Source organism: Megachile rotundata, chromosome 8, assembly GCF_050947335.1.
Source record: "Megachile rotundata isolate GNS110a chromosome 8, iyMegRotu1, whole genome shotgun sequence".
In the NCBI taxonomy this organism is placed as follows: domain Eukaryota; kingdom Metazoa; phylum Arthropoda; class Insecta; order Hymenoptera; family Megachilidae; genus Megachile; species Megachile rotundata.
In genome coordinates this window covers 9765671-9786587 of record NC_134990.1, presented here as the reverse complement: position 1 = coordinate 9786587, position 20917 = coordinate 9765671, and the positions used below count along the sequence as shown (strand labels likewise).

General features: G+C 33.9%; 1 protein-coding gene across 6 annotated transcripts in view; it reads right to left on the bottom strand.

The window, feature by feature from the left end:
• The window catches only part of LOC100881127 (tubulin monoglutamylase TTLL4), a 302465-nt gene that overhangs the window by 121754 nt on the left and 159794 nt on the right, over positions 1-20917 (bottom strand). Inside the window, exon 1 of one of the 6 annotated variants that reach the window (XM_003701903.3) lies at positions 14066-14436. The exons of the other annotated variants lie outside the window; for them this stretch is intronic. The gene's annotated coding sequence lies outside the window, so the exon portion shown is untranslated. Of the gene's footprint in view, positions 1-14065; positions 14437-20917 lie in introns of those variants that run through there. 6 annotated transcript variants of the gene reach the window in all.

Genomic DNA, 20917 nt, shown 5'->3' with positions numbered 1-20917 from the left:
GCCGATTAAATCGAGGCAGAAAAGGCAAGCACGCGTGCTGACTTCCATGCCCGACCGAACCTCGTTCTACCGGTCTCTTCTCGAGAAACGATCTTTTCCTTCCACGAACGGCTGACATGCGGATATCGGCTCGTGTATGTCGACCTGTCACACGATCCACGTCTATCCTGCTGACGAATCGCGTGTTTGAATCTGTGACACGGGAATAATGTCGCTTTTCATGAACGACGATGACCGCTCCGAGTCTCCGGTTATGTTAACCTTTGTAAATTGATTGGAAGTTATCATCGATAGGCGATGAGATAAGTTACTGACATATCGCTGAATCAGGGCTGCTGGAAATGGGATATGTATGACGTCGTATTAAGAACTGTGCGGTTCACTTTAGGCAGCCTTGATCTTTTTTAGCGACGTAATCGTAGGACACATTAGCTGGCTCATGATGTCATATGTTATCAAGCTTTATTGGTTTATGCTTCGTGTATTAGTATAGGTTCTTACATGTGAGATTGCAAGACATAGAACGTTGTCAGATGGTCTATTTTAATAGGTACCAGGCGATATGACGTCACATATCATCAAGTTTTAGTGGTCCATGCTTTATGTATTAATATAGGTTGCTCCATGTGTGGTCACAAGACATAGAACGTTGTTAGATGGTCTACACTGATGTGTATCAGACAATATGACGTGACATATCATCAAGTTTTAGTAATACACATGTGTCAATATATGTAGCTCTATGTGGGGTCACAATACATAAAACCTTGTTAGGTGGTCCATTTTGATGGATACTAGACGATGTGACGTCACATATCATCAAGTTTAGTAGTCCATGCTATATGTATTAATATAGGTTGCCCCATGTGTGGTCACAAAACATGAAACGTTGTTAGATGGTCTACATTGATGGGTAACAGACAATGTGACGTGACATATCATCAAGCTTTAGTGATACACATGTGTCAATATATGTAGCTCTATGTGAGGTCACAATACATAAAACCTTGTTAGGTGGTCCATTTTGATGGATACTAGACGATGTGACGTCACATATCATCAAGTTTAGTAGTCCATGCTATATGTACTAATATAGGTTGCCCCATGTGTGGTCACAAGACATAGAACGTTGTTAGATGGTCTACACTGATGGGTATCAGACAATATGACGTCACATATCATCAAGTTTTAGTGGTCCATGCTATATGTACTAATATAGGTTGCCCCAAGTGTGGACGCAAAATATAGGACGCTATTACACAGCATACTTTTATTGACACCAGCTGAAATAACCACATATGTCAGCAATTTTAATTGACATATGTAGAGGATATGACGTCACATTTGGAGCATTCATCTGGTAATTATACACTGGAATTTAATCGATTCAATCGAAGAAATTAAATTGAACATTGATTCGATTTGTGATAGCGGTATTGGTTTAATTAACTTATATAAGCGATCAAGCTTGATAACGTGTCGTTAAAATGAGTGACTATTTTTCGTAACTGTATGCCAGCCATTTTGTATTAAAAAGTGGTGATGACAGGTTTGAATTATTGTTTTTAGTAGATTTCAAAATTGAGAGTAATTTTCATTTCATACTTCATTCTTTAACATTAGATGTTGAATTTTGTATGCTTTCAAGTCTGGTACTGTCTTTCATAACTGCACACATGCTATTTTATATTAAAAAAGCTGACAAAACTAATTAATGTTATGGTTCTCAGTAAATTTCAAGCTTTAAATTGACCTACAATAACTGCAATTTTATTACATTTTAATTTCACAATATTAAATCTTGTTGAAACTTAAATGTTTCCAAATCTGCTATTGTCTTCCATAACTGCACACCAGTTATTTTATATCAGAAAGTGTGATAAAACGTTAGTATTATGGTTTTCAGTAAATTTTAAGCTACAAATTAACCCACAATAACTGCAATTTTATTATATTTTAATTCTACAATATTAAATCTGGTTGAAGCTTAAATACTTCTATATCTGTTACTGTCTTTCGTAACTGCTCACCAGCTATTTTGTAATAAAAATACTCATGAAATATTAGTATTATCGTCTTAAATTTCAAGCTTTGACCTAAAATAACTGCAGTTTCATCATATTTTAATTCTATAACATTAAATCTTGAACTTCAAGTGCCTCCAAATCTGCTATTGCCTTCCATAACTGTACACCCACTAAAAGTACCTTAACCCTCATTCCACTTCCTTAAAAACTTTCTCCAACTTAACGCGACACATTAGTACCTCAATCCAAAATATCCAAAAGCGAACTTGTCAAGTGAACATAAAAATTTGCATCCATCAGATTACACGAATTATTTAGCATAAAAATTGCTGTCAAATTCAAGGGGTCGCCGACGAGTCGCGAGACCCTCTCATTTCTGGGTCTCCCTTTAGCGGTACCCGGTTGTTTCGCAGAAATTAGTCAATAATCAGCAATTTTACAAGGTATCATTCCGACACCGTTCGGCGATACAATTACATCGTGCGCGAGGCTGTTTGTCGAACGTGTTAATTGCGCCTGGGGAGAGTCCCATCCTTTCTTCCCGCGCTTTTTTGCTCTCCACTCTCGCTCCGGAATCTTTTAAATCCACTTAACCCCTTCCCTATCGTTGACCTCAATGACTTGTCACTGGTGGCGAGTTTACACAAGTGGACGGGGCCCGGGTGGATCCCGAGAAATGACCACATCCGCAGATAATTGACGGTCTCCCGAGCCGAAATTACGGCGCGATACGCCTCGGGCCCAAAGACACAATTTCCGTTTCTCGAGGCCGGCTTCTCATTGCCCGTTTCGGACGACACTGGTACAACTTCTTTTTCCCTGCTGCCTTCTACGCATCTCGACCGTTATGAGGCCCAATTTCTTTCGATCGGGCGAAAGAGGCCAGGGTGCACGGGGGATGTTGTCACACTGTAATTATTCTGAGTAATACCCTGTAGCTACAATGGGACAGGAATAGCAGTACATTGTGGTGAACGACTGACAGTTTTATATTTAACATGGTGGATTGATTTAATATATTTGGAGAATGTTCCACAAACAGTAGTTCAGCCGGGTTGGGACTAAAACTTCATTTATTTATTACAGAAATGTTAGGTCTTGGAGTAGTATGGTGAGAGATCTTTGCTAAAGTAGAATATGGACGATAACGAGAGAAGTGGAATAGTAGAATATGGAGAGGACACTTTGTAGACGTAGGTTCAAATCAATAGGCACTTCACTGGTAGCAAGGAGTCATCACATTCTATCAAATATCTTTAATTTATTCACACTTATTATTCAGGTCTGATTGCTAAGATCCTTAGTTTCAGTACTAGAGCAGTACATCTTAGTAATAGATATTGCAATAGTAAACCTTGCAATAGACCTTGCAATAGTGGAGTTATTCACATCTGATTGCCAGGACCCTCACTCGGAGTACAAGAGTAGTAGATCCTAGTAATAGGTCTTGCAATAGTAAACCTTGCAGTAGTAGACCTTGCAATAGGCCTTGTAATAGTAGAGTTATCCACATCTGATTGCTAGGACCCTTAGTCTGAGTACTAGAGCAGTAGATCTCAGTAATAGATCTTGCAATAGTAAACCTTGCAGTAGTAGACCTTGCAATAGGCCTTGCAATAATAGAGTTATCCACATCTGATTGCCAGGACCCTCACTCTGAGTACTAGAGCAGTAGATCTCAGTAATAGATCTCGCAATAGTAAACCTTGCAACAGCAAATCTTGCAGTAGTAGACCTTGCAATAGTAGTGCATCACGAGTTAAATGCACGTGCGTCACGAGTCAGACTCAAATAGTACAACGAACCCCTTAGCCCACCATCTAACTATAGCTAACTGTAGCTAATCATTGCTGGAACGTTAGGTCAACTAAAGAAAGTCAAAATGTTAAGCATATTTTGCCTCCAGCTTGATTATATAAGTTGTAATTAGAATTAAACCAAATATCTTCAATTGCAGTGAAAATGCGAGTCTATCGTGTCTCATTACTATAACCCAACTATAGTGTGCGTCACAAGTGCGTCACAATATTACAGGACCAGAGTTAAGAAATTTTTTGAAATTATCCTCGTTTAATAATCGCTAAATATTGCCAAAAGTAATGTACGTCTTTTAACAAGTTGCTCAATATATTACTTAAGAAAATGTTCTGGTGTGCGTCACGAGTGCGTCACAATATTATAGGGTAATTGTTAATAAATTTTTTAAGATCGTCCTCGTTTAATAATCCCTAAATATTACCAAAACTAACACATACCTTTCAACACAATGCTCAATATATTCCTTAAGAAAATGTTCAGGTGTGCGTCACGAGTGCGTCACAATATTATAGGGTAATTGTTAATAAATTTTTTAAGATCGTCCTCGTTTAATAATCGCTAATTATTACCAAAACTAACACATACCTTTCAACACAATGCTCAATATATTCCTTAAGAAAATGTTCAGGTGTGCGTCACGAGTGCGTCACAATATTATAGGGTAATTGTTAATAAATTTTTTAAGATCGTCCTCGTTTAATAATCCCTAAATATTACCAAAACTAACACATACCTTTCAACACAATGCTCAATATATTCCTTAAGAAAATATTCAGGTGTGCGTCACGAGTGCGTCACGATATAATAGTACAAATGTTAATAAATTTTTTGAGATCTTCCTCGTTTAATACTCCCTAAATATTATCAAAACTGACTCATATCTTTCAACACACTGCTCCATATATTATTTAAACAAATGTTCTAACGTACATATGTAGATGGTCCTATACAATAAATTTTTGTAACTGCCTCCAAGCTTTGTTCGAAACAAATTCCGATGTGTTTCGCGTATTCATCTCCAAACCCAGAACCGAGTCACGTTACAAAGGGTGCTGCTCATCGGAACTTTGGAAACGCGTCACACTGACACGGAAAGGGCACACACGTTTCTCGCACACGACCACCACGTTCCGTGCACGCTTCGGGGACCTACGGCCCGGGGCTGAAACCCGAGTACCTGGGACAAATGTTTCCAATTGTCGACCTCGAAATTGCCGCGCAGGAGACTTAATGGGGACAATTGAAGAAAGGACATTAACGCGTTGCCTGACATTCGAAATTTTGGTGGCTCGAATCTTCTAATCTTCACATTTTATTATTTATTATTTGTTATACAAATTCTTATATTTGTTATTCATATATTAGTTTGTTGTTCATAGGAAAATTATTCATGATAGGTTATTAGCTTATGTTATTCATAGTAGGTTAGATTGTTAGGTTATAGAGTTGTGAAAAATGATCTGAGTGTCATCCAACATGGCTGACGAAGATCGACAAAATGGCGGACTGTTTTGATACAGAGTTTAGACGTTATTCGAAGAAATGTGTACATAATATGTTTTTATCTAAGAATATTAATGAAGGAACTTATGTCTGTAAATGAAGATAAATTTTTGTGAATTTAGGTAAATTTTTAGAAGTTCAAATCTTATAGAATAAACTATTGAGGATAAGTTGCATTTTGGGTTCAGTTGCAATAAGATATAATTTATTAAAACTGTATGAATACATTTAATTCCAACAGCATAAATCATCATTTTGTAACAATTCCTTAAAACCCTCATCGACCAATACTGCCATTAACACGGAGACCCGCAATTTGAAAAAACGTTCATTAAGTAAAGGCACATCAAATCCGATGAAACTGCAGAAAGTATAGTAAAGTATTATTACAGATTGAATGACACGAATCGAAAGTTAGAGCAAATAGGTTTAATTGTCGACCTTGAAACCGACTGTGTCCAAAATGGCTCCTAATGGGGACACTGGAAAAAAGGGTGGGCGTGTCGTTTAAGACTCTTTAATGCAATTTGACCAATTATTGGTGTCGGAGGCGTTAAGAAAAAATTAATGTCGGGCAGGTGCAGAATCGGTTAGGTCTTCTAGTACCTACTTACAAATCTGTGTTAACCGAGGATTCATTAATACTAAGAGACACATATGAACCGTGATTTTACATAATTACCGCGTGGTGGCTGGCCGTGGATTTTTTGGTACTTCGCGAATTACAGAGTTGAAATATAACCCGGAGGAAAAAAAGGCGAAGATGAAAAGCTCTCGAAACGCTAAGTATAATATTTTACTCGGGGTTTCGTGATTGTTTTATAGGTGAAAGCGAGCAAAAAGTCGCAATAAGATGAAATTAACTTTTTCCACCGATTGCAAAATGCGGGATATTTATTGCACGATATTCCTTAGCCGGTGCGTTTCTGAAAAATTGCTCGAATAATATGATCATCCGAGACGTTTTACGCGTGTATCAATTTTGTGATTAATTTGTCGATCCGAGGATTAAACGTATCGGCGATAAATCTTCTCGCGATTCGACAACGATATAATCGAATCAGTTACACGCTCGTTATCGGGAAAACGAGACAACTGTTACAGCATGTATATCTTGTACAATTTTATTTACCGAGTGCTTCATTGCAATCAATGAGTCAGCTTTTTGTATAACTTTCGACGATTTAACAATGTCCGAATCGATATCGTAAAATTTTACGAACGGTTATTAAATATTTCGGCTTGATTGTTTACTGAGAACATCGGTAGCAATTATCTCTTGGAAACTCTTTTGCAATTCAATGAGAGTGTAATTGGTTATCGGATCCTCGAAAAGTATACTTTGTAATGGAGTCCATTTCAGTTAATTTGTTGTCTCGATCGAGCGTTTTGTAAAGGAATTAAATTTCGTTTATGGAAAGATAACGATTAATATAGCAGATTATTAATGTTGCAAGTGGTAAATTTATAAATTTTTATTTTGTTTGTTTTAGTGAAAGTTTGATACATACTTTCAGAACTGCGAAATATCAAGTTTATAGATTGACAATTTTGTAGATTTTTAAATTGGAAAATTAATTTGAAAATTTAGACTCGAAGAGTTCAACCCTCCATCGCGTTACAATAGGGGACATAAATTTCAAATGTTCTATTAAGTAGACAATATCGAAGACCGAGCATGGTTCCAAGTAAAAAGAAAAAATAAATAACATTTTCTAATCAAATTTTATTATTTATACGCTCATTTTTGAGTGGACTAGCCATATATATTTTTCAACTCGTCATCAAAATTCACGCGACAGAGCAATTATTAAGCGAACGTCTTCTCACCAAGGAGTTTTCAAAATTAACAACTGGATTTCTCATCAAATTTCAAACAGCCCGATTCGATACAATTTCAAACGCTTCGAATTGAAAAGACAATATTCGATTTATTTTATATTTCATTGCGACGCTCGAAAAACACCGTATACGCGATTCAGGAAATCTAACTATATAAATTACATAACAATTTACTGCTCTGCATTTTGTGTGTGCGAGAGGGATTCGAAGTCACGGTACTCCGGTGGTATATATCGTATTAATACTAATTAATTATTATACTAACTAATTAATTCATTGTAACTACCAGTGTCACTGCCTTTCGACATTTAAAAATCCACAGTTTCCATCATCGATAATAGATTGACTTAGGACACTTTTAGATACAAGTTTTCAACCATGAAAACAACCGCGAAAATTTAAATGTGTAAAATGTACTCTCTCCAAAGTGTACTTTACTTAATAAAAATTAAGTAAATTCAAATAAATTTTATGTAATTAAACCAGTGTACATTTTTTAGTTCCATATCATATTTTACAGTCAGTCACCGGTGACTGACGCGATATGAATGGAAAATTCAGTGTCGATCATCGATGACTGACAATATAAAATATCATATTTAAATGTGAAATATGATATATATTACATGTCAGTCACCAGTGACTGGCATCGAATTTTCCGTCCAAATCGCGTCAGTCACCGGTGATTGACAATGTAAAATATAAAAATACGTAAGAAATAGTAGAATATATGTATATTTTGCATTGTCAGTCACCGGTGACTGACACTGATCTTTTCGTTCAAGTTGCGTCAGTCACCGATGACTGACAATGTGAAATATTTAAATTTGTAAGAAATGATAAAATATATATTTTACACTGTCAATCACCAATGACTGACACTGATCTTCTCGTTGGGTCGTGTTAGTTACCGGTGACTGACAATGAAAAACATTAAAATATGTAAAAAATGATAAAATATATATTTTACACTGTCAGTCATTAGTAACTGACACTGATCTTTCCGTTCAGGCCGCGTCAGTCACCGGCAATTAACAATATAAAACATGTTATAAAATTAAAAAATGTACAAAGCACTAAGTAATTACCTAAAAGCATTACGTGGCAATCAATAAAACAGAACAAATTATTTTAATAACCTTCTATAATTATTTCCTATAAATTTAAATATCAATTGTTAAATATCAAATAAATGTCAATTTTCCATAACCAAAAGAAAAAAAATTTTGATTTTATCATAATTTCTATAACCAGAAAAATTCATCCAGAAGAACATTGAAGCACCGTACCGAAAGTCCGGTTCCCGCAGAAAAATCGGCACGATTCAGCCACACGCTCGTCCTTGGCAAATGGGCATCGTCATTCATCCACCCCGTTCCGTGCAACGACACACGTGGCATTAGCATAACGTCAAAACATGCCGATACTTTGTCCGGGGTGGCGGGATCCCGGGGACGAGGCGTGATTACCTTCGAAGGGTTGCGAGGGGGCGAGGGAAGAAGCCGAAGGAAAAGGAGGACGATGGAAAGAGGGTTGGCGGTCGCCTCGAGAGAGCTACGCGAGGACAGGTGGCGACGAGAAACCAGGGAACCTCCGAGCCACCGAGTTCTCACGCGCGAAACCTCCAGCTGCCAGCTCGACAGATATACACACGCTGTTGGGGCCCGATGGCCAGGCAACCGAGCCGAGCCGATCAACACACCCTCGAAAAACGCACCCGCGCGTTACCTTGTGCTCCTGCCTGCTCGCCTGCCTGCCTGCACAAGCGTACGCGTGTACGCGCGCTAAGTGCCGGCTAGATAGCGGTGCGCGACTAGCGGCGCTACGCGTGCGACGAGGGGAACGGGGAGCGTGCACGCGGCGATTGCGGATTCCGATGGAAAGTAAGGGAATTTAGAGTGTTAGATGAGCGGCAAATTTGAAAATTTGAAGATTTGGGGAGTTGTAGGGAATTTTGGAGATTGGGCAGTTTTAAGGAATTTTGGAGATTGGGGACTTTTAAGGAATTCTGGAGATTGGGGACTTTCGGGTATTCAGAATTTGGTGATAGGGAAGTTTGAGAAGTCGGGAAGTTGAAAATTTGTGAATTTAAGGGAATTTTGAGTATTGTGAGTATTATGGAATTTAATAGGTAGGCAATATGAGAATATCGAATTTTGGAAAAATAAAAAATGTGAGGTTTTGGGAATTTTGCTATTCGGGAACTTTGGGAATTTTAAGAATAAAGGGATTCAATAATTACGTAATATGATATTTAAGACTTTTGGAAAAATGACAAATTTGAGATTTTGCAAACTTAGAAATTTTGGGAATTTACCAATTTGAGAACTTTGAGAATTTTAAGAATTAATGGACTTAATAATTAGGCAATACGGGAGTTTAGAAATTTGAAATAATGAAAAATTTGAGATTTTGGGAATTTTGGGAATTTGGTAATGTTGAGAAAATTGGAGAGTTTTGGAATTTTACGAAAATTGGAGATTTGAAGGAATTTTAAGATATGGGAACATTGAAAGATTTTTAAAATTTGATGAATTCGTAACACAAGAATTTAGAAAGGGTGCAATTTTGAAAATTTGAGTATTATGAGAAATGGAATTAAAGAATTAAAGAATTTGGAAATTAGGAAATGTGAAATAGGGGAATGTGGAAATTTGGAAATATGGAAATTAGGGAATGGGGAAATTGAGAATGTGGAAATTGGAGAATGTGAAATTTGGGAATGTAGAATTTAGGAATATGGAATTTAGGAATATGGAATTTAGGAATATGGAATTTGGAGAATGTGAAATTTGTGAATGTGGAAATTGGGAATGTGGGAATTGGGAATATGGAAATTGGGAAATGTGGAAATTGGGGAACGTGGAATTTGGGAATGTGGAAATTGGGAGATATGGAAATGGGGAATGTGGAATTTGGGGAATGTGAAATTTGTAAATGTGGAAATTGGGAAAGTGGAAATTGGGAATGTGGAAATTTGGGAACGTGAAAATTGGGGAATGTGGAAATTGGGGAATGTGGAATTTGGAAATGTGGAAATTGGGAATGTGGAAATTGGGGAATGTAGAAATTTGGGAATGTGAAATTTGTCAATGTGGAAATTGGGAATGTGGAATTTGGAAATGTGGAAACTGGGAATGTGGAAATTGGGAAAGTAGAAATTGGGAATGTGGAAATTGGGAATGTGGAAATTGGGGAGTATGGAAATTGGGGAATGTGGAAATTGGGGAACGTGGAATTTGGGAATGTGAAATTTAGGAATATAAAAATTGGGAAATGTGGAATTAGGGAATGTGGAAATTGGGAATGTGAAAATTTTCTATTGTGGAATTTTGGAATATCAAAATTTAAAAACATGAAACTAGAAAATGTGATATTTGCAATTATCGAAATATAAGAATGTATCATCTGAAAATACAAAATTTTATGAATACGAAGTTTGAAAATATAAAAACTATAAAAATACCTATTGACAATACATAATTTAGAAATATAGCAACTCATGATGCAGTACCTCAAAAATATAGGAACTCCTCATAAAATAATTTAGAAATGCAAGTATTTAAAATCACAAAGTCTTAGGAATACCCAGATTCAATATCAAATACCCGTACATCACCATAAAACACAAATATACAGGGACCAAGAGACGTGTAGGTTTTGGGCCGGTAATTCAGTGGATCCGCATGCTAATGCGTTTAATACTGTAATTAAATGATTGGGGACGTTTATGCGGATGTAGGTTCTTACGGAGATTCATACTACATTTGGTAGGGAGTTACATACACATACTAAAATACTACTCTTCACATTTATGTTCTACTACTACTCTCCACATGTTCAAATTTCTGTACATCAATATACACCATTGTTACAAACATAATTTTTTGTTGTTGTTGATTTTGTTAGGACCTCGATTGCTTTGATCACTGGCCCAAACATTATTTATTTAATCTTCATTCGCATAATTCTACTCCGATAAAACGTAGATAGAATAACAGTACAGCATTCACTGTTGATTTAAAATGCATTCGCATAAACAGTTGCCCGTCGACGCTCACGGTAAACGTGCAAATGCATTCATTTGCATTGCTGCGTAAATGCACGCGCATCGGAGGAAAAGGAAGGGAAATATCGAAGGGCCGACAGATGCGTGCGGTTGGTCAGGAATCTAAATATTGCGACTGCGGGGACCCATTGCACCCCTTTACCACCCTTCGCGTCCCATTCATCTTGGTACAGAGTCGACCATTAGCGGAATACCTTCCTCCAAGTCTTTATATTCACATGTCTTGCTATTTCAAGCCAGTGAAATACGGATGCGTTTCGAGCAGAACACATATTTTCCTGCGATTCACAGCCTGATCCCATTTATCTTGCCACCATTTTTGTTTCAAATAATTACAGAACAAATTCAAGCGTGAGATAATTAAGGTTAAATTATTTATAATAATTTTAAAAAGTATCATAAATTTACGATAATTAAATTTCAAATAATTCATGAGGTATTTAATTAATTACTTAATTAGGTATTCACTAGTGAACCATAAGTAATCAATTTATGAATTGTGTTTCAATTCTGTAGTTATGTATTGATTAAATATTATGTATTAATTCATAATTAATAATCAATGAATTTTATATTGATTAATTATCATGTATTAATTCATAATCAATTATTAATGAATTTTATATTGATTAATTATGATGTATTAATTCATAATCGATTATTAATGAATTTTATATTGATTAATTATGATGTATCAATTCATAATCAATAATCAATGAATCTTATATTGATTAATTATTATGTATTAATTCATAATCAATAATCAATGAATTTTATATTGATTAATTATAATGTATCAATTCATAATCAATAATCAATGAATTTTATATTGATTAATTATTATGTATTAATTCATAATCAATAATCAATGAATTTTATATTGATTAATTATCATGTATTAATTCATAATCAATAATCAATGAATTGTATATTGATTAATTATCTCATAATGTATTGATTGGATAAGTAAAAAATTAATTTCTTATTTAATTAAATATTTTAAATAAGAAATCAATATTTCCTATTTAATTAATTAAATATATAATCCACATATTTAATTGATTTCATTCAAATTGATTAAATTACATCAATTCAATTAAACTCATTTTTAATCAATTTAATCATACATATATTAATCTTAATTAGTTTATAATTAAATCAGTCATAATCAATTTTAATCATTACTTTATAAGTCATAATCATTAATAATTAATAATTCTTACATCATTTTGTAGTTAAAAATTAAAAGTCAACTTCTTATACAAATTTATGAAATTAAAAATTAATTATAATTGTGGACCTCACTAATTAACAATTAATTTTAAATCATCAACAAAAACTTTTATCAATGAAGAATTAGAAACTTAATTTCAAAATTAAAAATTCTAATTAAAAATTACAATTAAAAAATTGAATTTACCAATTTACTTTTTAATAAAATTGTAATTAAAAACAGAAATATATAAAATTGAAAATTTAAGATTAGATTAGGTTTTAATTCTCGTTAAAACCTCAATTACCTTCTACTCACAAATAAATTATAAATCATTCTTCACAAATAAATTATAAATGATTAATCTATGAAAAGTATTTATAAACAAGCAAAAACTCTAATAATAAATAGAAAAAACTACAATTAGAAAATGGTATCGAGAGAAGAATTAACTGCGCATGCGCAGAGCGGTCGAGGTCGACGTAGCGTTAACGATCGATCCATCGAACCGGGCAACTTAAACGAACGGATTATCCGCGCATTTTACAACTCATTCCATCGATACGGAATCTAATCGAACCGTGGTATTTAATAGCTTCTGGCTACCGGTTGTAACCCGAAGCTCGATTTAGTAAAATCAACTGGTGCTGGTAAATGCTGTCTATAAGAACATTATTCACGCATTTTCTCGCGCCAGCCGCGTCTAATACAACCGGCCCTCGAGGGCCTTCTATTTACATGCATATATCAGTCTTCGTTCATTTTTCATTTCCTATCGTGTACGGGTATCGAATCGAATTTCTTGCGTCGCTTCGATATATTTTAATCGACCGTTTCGCAGAACAGAGTCTAGCTTAATTACACGCCTAACGAGAACGGGCTGATGACCTGTCCCGATATAGACAGAAAAATCAGAGTATAAAATCTTTTCTGCAAAAGCGTGGCCGAGGTATACTATTAAATACTAAGATTTATATCGCTACTATTAAATTCTAGGTACTTATATTTCTAGGCTATATTCCTAGATACATATCACAATATCCCTAAATATATTCCTAGATTATACGGACTATACACCAATATTCTTAGATTTTGATATTTCTAGATTTCCATATTTCTGCAAATCTTAATAAAAGTCTAGTGATATACTAGTATAGTGGAAAAGTAACATAGTATGAAGTACACACTCTTATAAGAACGTCTACACGATTTCCAGTTTCCAGCATCAATTTATTGAAACCCAATAATTACAAACTGGTATGAGATAAGATTTACATCCACGCATAGTAATGCAATCTATAAGCTTAAATTTCGCTAATTAACACAGGGTATATCTGCAATTAATGTAGGATATTGAAAGAAAGTAAAAAAGGCGAGTATCGCAATACAGGTTCCGTGTACGAATCCGAATCTAAGGTTAAGTTCGCGGCAATACGACCTTCCGTGCAACAAGTTATCCTTCTATCCCCACCCTTTCAAATTGCCTCTCTCTCCCTCCCGGTAAATCCTAATTCCTTCGCGTTTCAACGTGCCCCTATAACGACTATATCCGTCTCGTTCCTTTCTCAAAGATATTTCAGCTCTTTCACTCACCTTACAGGACGCTCTCTATCCTTTGTTGCTTCTCGATGTCGGGTCTGCGTCTTTCTTGCTTCAGCACGAGCGTGCTACGTGCTTCTCTCGCACTCGTGTCTCTGATCGGAGTACAGGCATGTGCCGCGCATGCGCCAAGTGCTACCGTGCGCAGCTCGTGCTGCGCGTACGCCAGAAACGAGCGGCCTTCTCTTACTTGCTCCCGCCACGTGTCTTTTTCTCCGACGTCGTTCACGCTGCTTCCTCCGACAGCTTTTTGCCTTTTCTCCATCCTCCTTTCTCCTTGTTCCTTTTATCGTGTCTGCATCTTTTTCTCCGTACCGTGCGCAGCTCGTGCTGCGCGTGCGCCACCAAGTACCCATTTCCCTTCTTCCTTCCTCGCTCTTACAGTTCTTTCTTCGGTCTCGCGATCGCTGTCCTTTTCTTCATTCACCGTCCCGTTCTGTCGACTTCTTTCAACTACCCCCTCTTTGTCCGTCGCAGCTCGTGCAACGCGTATGCCAACGATAAAACACTTACTTTCCCTCTTCTTTCTTGACAGAAGCCGTCCTTCTCGTGGCTGCCTCTATCTCCCTACACGGGTCCCGTGATCTTTTTTCTCTTTTTCGTTTTACTTTCCTCTGCTAACTAAGCCAGTTTCTTCTCGTACGATGTTTTTGTCTTCCTGTTGTATCGTGCGCAGCTCGTGCTGCGCGTACGCCACGGCCGACCTTTCTTTTCTCTTTTGCTCTCGTTCGTCACCTCGCTAATCGTTCATTCTCCTCTCTCTTTATCCTTCTTGTACACGCCGGGTCTCTTGTTTTCTTTTACCCTCGTTCTCGTCTTATTTCTTTTAACTCGTCTTCGTTACGATCCACCTTTGCTTTCGAGTCGCGCGTAATTCGAGCTGAACGCAAATGTCAGTCCCGTTTATTCTTCTCTCCCCGTTCGCGTTTTTTGTTCTTTTCGCAATTTACATCTTTATTGCGAGCGGATTTTTTCTTTCGGTTTTACTCGCTTCGAGATACAAAAACGGAACGATCTTTTGCCAGAATAACGAATACTTTTTGCAACACTTGGAACGGGAATTATTACTCTCGATGTTAACTGCCCAAAACGCGATCGTTCTTTTGTACTCAATTTTCGTGAGCTGAACGAGTTATGCGCATGCGCACTCGAGTTGATGAAATTGTTTGCAATTGCGCGCGCATGGAGGGATATTTAAAATTCATTTATGAGTTTACTGATTCGAATGCATGATTTTAGAGATTGTTTATTTCTTCTTTCAATTATATTATTTTATATAGGTATATTTGAGTTAAAATTGTTTTTAAACGCATTTTTATTCTGTCTATTATAATATTATAGTTTATGTTTTATATTATTTTCTTCTAACCGCTTTATATGTTATTTATATTTATATATTGAATTTATATCTGTATGATTTGTTACAATAAATACTACATAAATAAAGAATATTTTGTATCTTTTAAATAATTTTGTACATATTTTACCTTTTTAATTCTTTACAGATACAGCAAAACAAATTTATGACATACTTAAAAATTTTCAAATAATAAATATTTATAATTAAACATGAAACTAATTAAAAAATTTACAATATTATCATTTGTTTATAATTAATAATTTACCTCAAATTTAAATTATTCTATAAGTAGTTGTATTACAATATTATAATTTGTACTTGAGTTATAACACAATAAATTGCAAATAATACTATACTTAATTTTTAATTACTAATATAGTGACAGTACAAAAATTTTAATACTGCATTGTTAAATTAGTATTCTGCAACTGAGAAGTTATAATGTTATTACAAACTATATTTCACAACGCAGTAATTATATGTAATTATAAATTGTAGTATAGTAATTATAATTAGATACATGTAACTATAACTTATAACTAACAATATGTAATTATAATCTAAAAACAGAATATATAAAAATGTGATGGAAGAAAATTGCAAAATTAATTGTTTCATAAAAATAAAAATTATTTTCAAATTAATTAAATAAAATATATTTTGCGTAATAAAATTGCTATTATATTTCATATAATAAAACATATTTTAAAGCAAAAATAATTGGAATAAAATGTCTCAGCCAGAAAAATAAAAGAACCCACTAAATATTCACCAGTTAAAATTTCTCCCAGAAACATCAATAGAATATATTACTTCGTTTTCCCGTCATTAAAAATGTACACTTGTAAAACGGAATAATTTCCAAATGATTTCCTATCGCCTTTTCAAACCCCGTTTCCCACGTCGAACAATGCCTTAAAATCCGTGTAAAAGAATTCAGTAGCAACACGTGAGATGCAAATTACATAAGCGGCGGTTGGACGGTCTTTTCTAGAGGGTGCACAAATACCGAAGGGGTGGAAAGTACCTGCCCTTCTGCGCACCCGAGCCCACGCACGTACCTGTGCGAAAGAACGTTGTCTCCACCCTCGGCTCTCGAATTCGACTCCGCGCATGCGCCGCCCTTTGCCTATATAAGAGGAAGACTCCTCATCCTAGCTCACATTCAATCACACCTACTCAAACGTGCGTTTCACCAGGGATAAACTCGAATCCACCCAACGGACTCGTGTTGTACTCGTGCACGTGTTCCGTTTACTCGTTCTCCTTCTCTGTCGTTCACGTGTTCACACACACACGTCGCTACAAAAACACACGACGTGCATACACACAGAACTAGCGCACCGACGCAAAAGATCGTTGATCAACAACCGGCAGTCCGGCTCAGAAACGTGAAGAATCGCGACCGGTTTTTCTGCTTCGGCGCCACCATGAGGAGACAGGTCTCCAGAGTGAACGTCAGTTCGATGACTGATCGACGAATTGACAGTACGCTGCTCACCAGAAAAGCTATCAGGAAAGCCCTGACGAGCGTTCGACTACTGTGCCACAAGTTTCATCGGCAGAACGGCAAATCGGACGCCAGATCGCAATCGTACGACGACGAGATGTGGAACTTGAGGAACGAAAATCTGGAGAACGAGCTGAGGGAGATGAAGCTGAAAGCGACACGTTGACGTATTGTCATCCAACATGGTGAAGATGTACTTCGTGACATTGATAGATAATCGATACGGTCTTCCAGTTTAAGGTAGCTTTAAGTTTCAATTGTCTTTCTTCCGTTAATTTAGTTAAGCGTTTAAGGGTTACGTAACTTCTGGTTCGGAGCTTTAATTGAATTAGGGAACTTCGGAACGATGCGTTTGCGATAGATTTACGTAGATTTAAGAGGGAAGTTGCAATGTGAGAGGGTAGGAAAATGACGATCTAGGGGAAAATGGTGACAGTTGAAGTTTGGTTGATCAATTTTTGGAATTACAGATTTTGGATTTTGGGAGTTTTTGAGATTTTGGAAGTTGGAATTTGGGAGATAGGGAGTTTGGGATTTGGGGATTTAGGGAATTTGAGTAATGGGGATTTGAGGGTCTAGGGAGTTTGAGATCTGGGGATTTTTGGAAATGGGAATTTGGGGTCTAGGGATTTTTGGAATTGGGAATTTGGGATCTGGGGATTTTTGGAATTGGGAATTTGGGATTTAGGGATTTTTGAAATTGGAAATTTGGGGTCTAGGGTTTTTTGGAATTGGAAATTTGAGATTTGGAGATTTTTGGAATAAGGATTTTGGCATCTGGGGATTTTTGGAATTGGAAATTTGGGATCTAGGGATTTTTGGAATTGGGAACTTGGGATCTAGGGATTTTTGGAAATTTTGGAATATCGAAATTTGACAATTTAGGAACTTGGAAATTTCGGAAGACAGAAAATTAAAAATTTGAAAATTTAGAAATTTAAAAAATTTGGTAATTTGAAATTTGGAAATTTAAAAATTTAGTAATTTGAAATTTGGAAATTTAAATGCTTAAAAATTAGCAAATTTGGAAATTTGAAAATCCAAAAATTCCAAAATCGAAAAATTGCAAAATTCAAAAAAATTAAGAAGTTGAAAAAAAGCTCCAATTCAAAAATTAAAAAACTTACAAATTCAAATATCAAAAACTTACAAAATCTCCAGACTCAAAAGTTTCCACTTCCAAAAATTTCACAAAAAAAAGTTCAAAAAATTAACAAAAAATTGAAAAAAATGAAAAATCAAAAAATGTAATATTTGCAGTTAGATTTGCTCTTCCAAAATGGGGCAATAATAATTCAAAAATTGTCCCCATTTATTTTGAAAAAGCGTACACTGCACTCGAATTATCTTGTAAGTTGCGAGCGTAATTAGACTGACTCATCTGTGATCCTAGAGTTAAGTGCATAGACATATAAATATGTAGACGTAAAATAATCGAACTTCGTTCGAGAACATAGGCCGCCCAGTGCATATTCTATAATATGAACAACTGTGATACGCGACAGAGTATATCATACAAGCGTAGAAACTGTGATAGATCATGAAAACTGTGATACTGCGATTATAGAAATAATTTAGTAAGAAAACTGTGATAGAAAAGTGCTTTAAAGCGTACGTTTGATCTCACGTGTCTTCCGGAGAATTGCAATATTAGTTTGTAAATAAAAATAAGGAATATTGTACGAGAAGAAAAATAACGAAACTGTGATTATTAATTGTTAAGAGTATAATTAGAGGGTGTAAGGTTAGGGTAAGAATGATAGAAATCACAGCTCGAGCGATATCTTGTGATATATTGCATAATCGAAGCAGAATCGATCGAGTTCTGCTAAATACCGTGTGAGGAAATTTTTTTGTTTGATCTCGAAATTTGTGTTCATTTGTGTTTCTTTTTTGTGCACTTAATGTTAGGGTTTAGTATGCACTTTTGTAATATTTTAATAAGGTTTTTTCTGATGTTTTTTTGGACCGCATGCTCCAGTTTCTTTCGCTTTGCGTTTTTAAAATGATTGTTAGTGTACTTGGTAAATAAATTGTGTGGACATAAGATTTTGTGGTTTTTTCTTAATATACCTTAGTGTGTATATACCTTTAATATGCCTTATAAAAACATATATTATTTAATAGTATTGATAAAATAGGAAATAAGAGAGAGACTAATAAATACAGTAATAATTGGAAGAATTAATAATAAATTATAAATTGAGAATTAAGTAAATAGTACAACAAATAGATATATAATAAATAATATAAAAATATATGAACAATAAATAATACAAAAATATATGAACAATAAATAATACACTAAGAAGTATGTAACAAATAATATACAAATAAACATATAATGATACAGAAATAAATAAGCAACAAATAAACTACAGGTAAATAAATAATAACTACAAAAAAGAAATCACAAATAAAGAAAATTATTTAATAAATTAACTCTAGAGCAATATTTATATATTTATGATAAATAATACAAAAATAAACAAATGATTAATAACACACAAATTAACACATAAATATAAATAAAAAGAATGAGAAACAATATATTGTATAAATAAATTGTTGTTCAAAGCAACATTTACATATATAACAAATAATATCAAAATAAATAAAGAATGAACAAAACACAAGTAGATAAATAATTTATTTAATGAGTACACTTCACAATAATATTAGAATTTAGAGAATAAAATTTATAATATTTGAATTCAACAAATTTAATGATATTTAAAAATTAGGATCTGAATTTTAGATTATATACATTTGATTTTTCAATATAATATAAAATATTTTTACTTTTCTTTAAATAAAATAATTATTCTTTAATTCGTATAATAATTTATATCATATTATATTTTTCACATATATCATTTTCAAGTATTTGTTAATTTTTAGTATTTCATAAAATTATAATAATTATTATTATACAGGTTAGTAATACAATATAGGATTTATTAAGATATATAGAATATTTTGTATAATTCACAAAGTATTTTATTATAAACATATTCATTTTCAAAATTAAAATTAAAGTATTATTTAATTAATAATTATATTTACTAGCTTTGTTAATATTTTTATGTTAAACGTATGTGGTGATTTATTAATAAATAGTGCAAATTTGAATATTTTTGTTATTTTATACTTTTTAAATACATTTATGTGAGACTTGTAGAAAAAGTGTAATAATATTAAATGTATTCAATAATTTAACTATATCTTAAATATATTTACTATACTTCAAATACAAAATATTTTCCAAAGGAACCATCAAAGTTTGTTAAAGATTCCTGTAAATTTCTTTAATAAATTTTTTGCACAGCAATTTTTGCAAACTTGCAATGCACCATCTATTAAATGTCCTTGTTACCTCCCTAAACTGCATAGTTTGGTCCTTCAACGCCAGATGGCGATCATTTGAAGGACCACAGGTCCTTTCACCCCCATAAATATATAAAAAACTATACAGCCAACAAACAGTTAAATAAATGCTATTTTACTGCAATTTTTACAGTACATTTATGTCATCAATTTGTTTCAATAATATATATAATAATTAATTTATGCTGAGAAGGATAAGGGTAAAATATACATAATTAATTTTCCATCTAAAAGAAAAACTATTCTTAAAATTCAGTAAAAATATTTTGTTTCAAAATTAAATAGTTTATTTTTATTTTTACTACAATTTCTAGTTTGAGATATTTTACCAATCCTAAATTTTAAACATTTTATCAGTCCTTAATTTGTACAATTTTATATCATACATTATATTATATTTTATTTAAAATTTATTAAAGTTAAATAGTATATATTTTATAAAGTTTTACCAATTGTTGATTTACAACATTTCATAAAATCTTAACCTATAACATTTCACCAAATCTTAATATTTCATAAATTTTCAATTTCCCCCATTTATAAATCACACAAAATTACATAAATTTCACGAATAATACAAAGTAAATAA